Source organism: Egretta garzetta, unplaced genomic scaffold (genome assembly GCF_000687185.1).
Source record: "Egretta garzetta isolate BGI_Z169 unplaced genomic scaffold, ASM68718v1 scaffold136, whole genome shotgun sequence".
Taxonomy (NCBI): domain Eukaryota; kingdom Metazoa; phylum Chordata; class Aves; order Pelecaniformes; family Ardeidae; genus Egretta; species Egretta garzetta.
Genome location: NW_009260066.1, coordinates 2,827,162 through 2,833,025, shown reverse-complemented (window position 1 = coordinate 2,833,025; position 5,864 = coordinate 2,827,162).

Genomic DNA, 5,864 nt, shown 5'->3' with positions numbered 1-5,864 from the left:
CCTCCCCTCACCTTCCCGGCGGGGGAAACCGAACCAGGCGACAAAGAGAGGGCGCCGGGAGAAGCCGAGTGTGTCTCTGTGTGTCCCCCTTCCCTCCCCTTTAGGCGTTGGGGGGTCGCACGCATCCGCGCTGGGGTGGAGGTTTTTGGGCAGGGGAAGGAGACTTTGGGGCTGGTGAGACAAAGGCACAGGCGGAGATAGTGAAGGTGGTGGCAGAGCCCCCTCCCCGCCGCGTTGCCTGTGCGGGGTGTGCTCCTGCCGCCCGGGTGGGGCCGGGGTGGGAGGGAGGAGGAACTCAGCCCGGGCATCCTCAGCCCGGGACGGAAAGAAAACCCTTGGAGGAAGGAGGGTGGTTTGCACTGTAGACCCTCAGGGCTTCTGAGAATGGAGAGAAGGACTGGGGAAAGTGAGGAGCTGATCAAGCCAGAAAAACAGACCTCTGCAACCCCTAGGTATTTTCATCCCACGCTATTTAACTCTCCCCTTCTTCCTCGAGAGCGAAGGTTTCTGCACCGAACCAAAACCACGTCCAGACATGGGAGCTCCTCTCCTCCTCTCAGAGAGACCACGCAGACTTCCTCCATGAGTTATGTCAGAGGCCTGAAACATTGATTTACTGTGAATGTCAGATATTTTTCTTTGTAAATATTTTAGGCAAAGTAGAAACAGTAAACCTTTGCTCGGGCTGCCAAATGTCTCCCATGACAAATCATTGTTTTCAGATGTTCAGATTTGTGTGAGAAAACCCAACAAAGGGAAAATGTTTAGGCTTTGTCTCAATCCCAAAGCAATATCATTAGAGAAAAAAAAAAAAAAACCCACCAAAAAAACCCTGCTAGCTACATCGTAGTCCTGAGACGATGAAAAATATTATTTTCATTACACACTTTTTAAGCACAGGTTTTATGTTACTGAGTCAACAATGATTATCATTTTAAATGTGAAACACAGACCCTAAATGGTTCTCTATGAGAAACCATTGTTTTGAAATATCTGAAATTAATTAGACTGTGGCTACAGCCAATGTGCAAATATCAAACTGAACATCTGTGGGAAAAAAAGCTTCCCATCACTTGAAAGAATATTGTGAATCTGAAATACAGTCTATCAAGGAAAAACTAATTTGTCTGGCATAGGTTCTCTCAAGCCATCATTCTGGCTTTACAGCCACCTTTTCTTTGTCTTTTCCTATGCTTTTTTTCTCCTGAGCTGCTGCATGTGAAAAGCCTTATGTAAAAGTCAAGGAAATAATTCATGTAATTTAGACGCCAGCAGTACTAAGGTCAGTTCAGGCAAATCAAAGATCCTTGCGAAGTTATTCCACTTGGCCACTAGCTCTGAAGGTCTAACTTCCCATTCCCATCTTACTTGCAAAGGGCTGCACCATGCCAGCTGTACTGAAAATGAGTCCATCAGTCCAACTTTCCTCTTAAAGTTACAGAAACATAGGCAGCTTCCTGATTCTGCTGTGATTCAGTTATCTAAAACCCAACCCCAAAATCTTTCGAAACAATAGGCTTTTGCAAGATCTCGGATTCTGTCTTTAAAAAAAGCTTTCTCCAGGCCTTCTCTTTCCTACGCCTCAAGTCAAATATGGTTTTGGAGCCAAATTAAAACTCTTCAGAGGAGACAACCTTAGCAGCAGCGGAAAACCATAGTGTATACAACCACTTTCTCAAGTGAAACACTTGATGGCTTATGTCAATGTTTCTTTTGTGGCAAACCCCTTTTCCACCTATTTTTACTCCATATTCCTGCAGCAGAGGAGAGAGCACTCAGCTATGAAAAACTATGAATAGAGTGTTTCATTTGGTAACAGAACAAACCACAACTGATGGATAGGTATTATTTCTGCATTAAATGTAATGATGCAGACACAGCGTTATCTACACTAAGTTAGTTCAGCTTCCAGGACAGAGTTTATCAGGCGGAGGTCCAGGACACAGAGGCTTTCAGCAGCACTTGATGATGGCAAAGGCTACAGTATGTTTTTCTCCTGCTTTTCGATGTCACTTTCTGTTCTGCCTCAGTGTTTCTCCCCTGACTCCAAGGACAAGGGGCCAGGCAGGGATGTTTTCACTTATGCTTCCACAGCTAGTCCCACCAAAATCTCTGTTGGAAAGCTGGTGGCATTTGCTTCTGCCTGGCGTAAGCCGAAGTATCAGGCTCTGTCTTCGAGTCAGGCTCAAAAAGCAGTCTGCTTAGGCAGCCAGATCTGACTCTTTAAAGAATAGTTGCTTTGTAATTTTGGGGAGGAGGTGTTAGGGCGGGCAGGTCACTGCTGAGGTCCTTTTCGACGCTGATCCCTGTGAGGACCAAACGCAGGACAAAGCAAGAAAGGAGGAAAGAAACTAAGAAATTTATCAGCACGGGGCGGTCTGAGCCACAGTCAAGTGTTGCGCTAATACTGTCCTGGGCTTCCTCTGATAAACGCCATCCTGGACACGTATTATTTTTGTTTTGATAACTCCGTGGCTGCATCATAAGCTTTCGTGCAGAAGCAATCCTGAATAATCAAAAGTGGTTTTGTTCACTCTCTGTTACGAAATGAAATGAGCCTTTCATAACTTCTCCTTGGTTTTTTTTTCTTTTTATGATACGAAGGTACCACCATTGTGCAAAGAATAAACTCGTTCGGTCTGGTTCCACACTGATAGGGCAAGCTCTTGAAATGGATTAAGGGAGATTTTCTTAACTAATCTCTTTTTCCTGGGCCTTCTCATCCTTTGCTAAAGCAATATCAAACACTCGCAATGTGATTAATCCAAACCCCACTGAATTCTCTAGAAAGGTCCCACTGACTCCACGAGTGTCAGTCAATAGTTTCTTCTCCTTCACCATGTGTGAAGGCGAGCAAAGAAATGAAATAGAGCAGGAAGACCCTAAAAAGAGGAGGAAAGGGGGGCTGCAGGATTTTTCCCTTGTCTTCCATCATGCAGGAAAATCTCTACTTTTCTTCCCTGGGGACACCTTTTTGCAGATGAAAATAAAAAGGTGGAAATTTTGGTAGCTGTTAGCAGGCAAGGAAAGGTGAAAAGATCCACGTCTACAAGAAGAGCCATAACCTACCTTGGGAAAACGAGAGTGCAAGCAGGTTGAAAGAACTGAGATGCCTATTCCTGGCATCCCACATCTTCTGGCTGGCTCTCAGACATGGCCAGGGTAATATCTGTGATACCTTCCTTTAAAATAAATAAATAAACAATAATAAAATAAATAAATAAAAAGGGTAAGGGGGTCTGCAAAGATGTCTTGGACAATTTATAGGATTCTTGGGGTTGTTGCAATCGTTTCTGTCACAAAAAGCTTATCGCTTCCTATGTAAGAAGCAATCCTTTTTTTTTGCTCAGTGGGGAAAGGATGGGTATAAAAGCAAGAGAAATATTCAGTCCTTCCACCGGAGAACTGTCTCCCTTTGGTGCTGAGGAGCAGGCAGGGCTGTGCATGGTCTCGGCTCCTGCCAGCAACTGCGATGGCTTCTCTGCTCTGCCTGCTGCCGGTCCCACCACGGCTGACCCTCAGCACAGTCTCCCATCCTTATGCTGCTGGAGGAGTCCCCTCTCTGATGAAAACTACCCCACTTTGTTGAATGTTCTGTGATTTTTAATGTTTTGGGGTTTTTGTTTTTTGTTTTTTTTAAAAAGGGCCTCAAAGCAGGAAATGTAGTACTCAAAAAGCTCATTTGCATTTAACACAGAACATGGATTATGGTGGTAGCAGAGAAAAGTTTGGAAAGAGGAAGCAACTTTGCCCCGAAGACCCAATGAGCAAATAAAAATAATCAAAGACAGAAAGAACTGTGATTTGTAAAGCAATCTCATTGTTTGAGAGGAATATGGCTCAGTGTTTTGGGAAGCCTGGAACTGTCAGTAAGTGAGAATCCATTCGTGGTGTACACCATGAGCACCAGCACCACACTCTGCAGCTCATGCTTGGCTCCAACAGCCGTGGCAGGCAGGTACAGCAAATGAAGGCACCTCCACAGCCCTGAAAGCCAGGCACCAGGCAATGCTGCTAAAACGCCTCCGCAGACCAAATTGGGGCACTCTGCCTAAGGAACCTCAAGCTCTAAGTCCCCACCCCACCATCCCCAGGTGTCTGTTATGAGCAAGTGTCAGCAGGGCTTGGTTATAACTGAGGATTACTTACTAATTTTTGCCACTCTGTTAGCAATGGCCACCTCCTGAAGCCACATGCCATCATTGTCCTTTAGCTGGTGAAGGAAGGATGAAAAGGCATGTTTCTGGTATCCAAATATTCAGCAAAAGGTTTCCTCTGTCCTCATGAGTGGGGTCTCCCAGGATGAGGGTGAATGAGAACAACTTTCGTGTTCATAACATTGGCTATAGGAGCTAAAAAAATTTGCCCTTTTCAGTATAAAATCAGATAAAAAGTACCATAAAGTTTGTGAGACTTTTCTGTACTAATGCCAGTGGCCTTACCACTGCTGTTAGCCTGGTGCAGGAGTGCAACAGAGAGGTCCTCTTTTCTATTTTGAATAGGACACCTGGCTGAGCACATGCCTTCAGCACAATAGCCCCAGCAGCTGACATTTCCATGCCCAAAGTGCTTAGAGAGCAACTTGTGCTATCTCATCTGGGTGGTGAGTTTGCAAACGGGGTCGCTGACGTGCTCTGGAGCAGATAAGGAGCTCTCACGCTGGGGGCGTGAGCTCCCCCAAGACCCTCCAAAATCTGCTGCCATATGGATGTTTTGTAATCGCTGCTGGTCCTTCCCACTGTTCCTGACACCAGAAATGTCCTGTGAGCCAAGAAACGAGGGAGACTGTGGTACAATAAGTATAGATAAACCTGCCTGCCTGGTATTTTATTTTGAAGGAGGAGAGGTGGTCTGGGTCTGCTTGGATTGGGAGAGGATGTATTTCTTTTTCTTGTCTTTGTCCTCAGCCACATAATTTCACAGAATACTCCAATAAAAGCTACGTAAGAAGGAGCTCTTTGATCACCTTCTTTCTCATTTTTTTTTCTTCCCCTGGTTCAGATACACAAGGGATAAGGGGGGCTGTGGTTTTAAGTGTTTCTACTGAAACCAGTAATAATGCTCCTCAGTAGCATACCCAGTTTCACAGCTTCTTGCCAATTACCAGCATCGCAGGATATCAGACTTTTTTGTGTGTAGTGGATCAAGCACCTAACCATTTGACACTGAGACAATCTTTTCAGTAGGGCCAGCTGTGACAGGACAAGGGGTAATGGCTTTAAACTAAAACAGGGTAGGTTTAGACTGGATATAAAAAAGAAATTCTTTACAATGAGGGTGGTGAAACACTGGAATGAGTTGCCCAGTGAGGTGGTGGAGGCCCCATCCTTGGGAACATTCAAGATCAGGTTGGATGGGGCTGTGAGCAACCTGGTCTGGTTAAAGATGTCCCTACTCACTACAAGGGGGGTTGGACTAGATGGCCTCTAAAGATCCCTTCCAACTCAAACCATTCTATGATTCTATGATGTGAAGATGGTGTCAGCAACCCCAGGGGCCATGCTGGTCGTGGGATGGTAGGAGAGATCACAGTTTGGGGGAGTTTGCTTCTTGCAGACTGCCCATCTAGTTCCCATCATATCTCCTCATGATGGCTAGTTCCCATCAACTATTCCACAGCCCCAAAATGTGTACAGCCTATCAGGAAAGCAAAGTCATGCAGAGTGTCTAAGTTAGAGGAAACCCCACAGCATGGAAGTGGCAACTCATAGTGAAGCAAAAGCTGGCTGGTCCTTTGGATGTAGCTGCTGCATGCCAGTGCTGACCAAGCTGTTGTAACAAGGCATTTTTCAGTACAGTATCCTCCTTCTCTTGCTTTAAGCAAGTCCTGAGCACTGCAGAGTCAGGTTAGTCCAAGAGGAGAG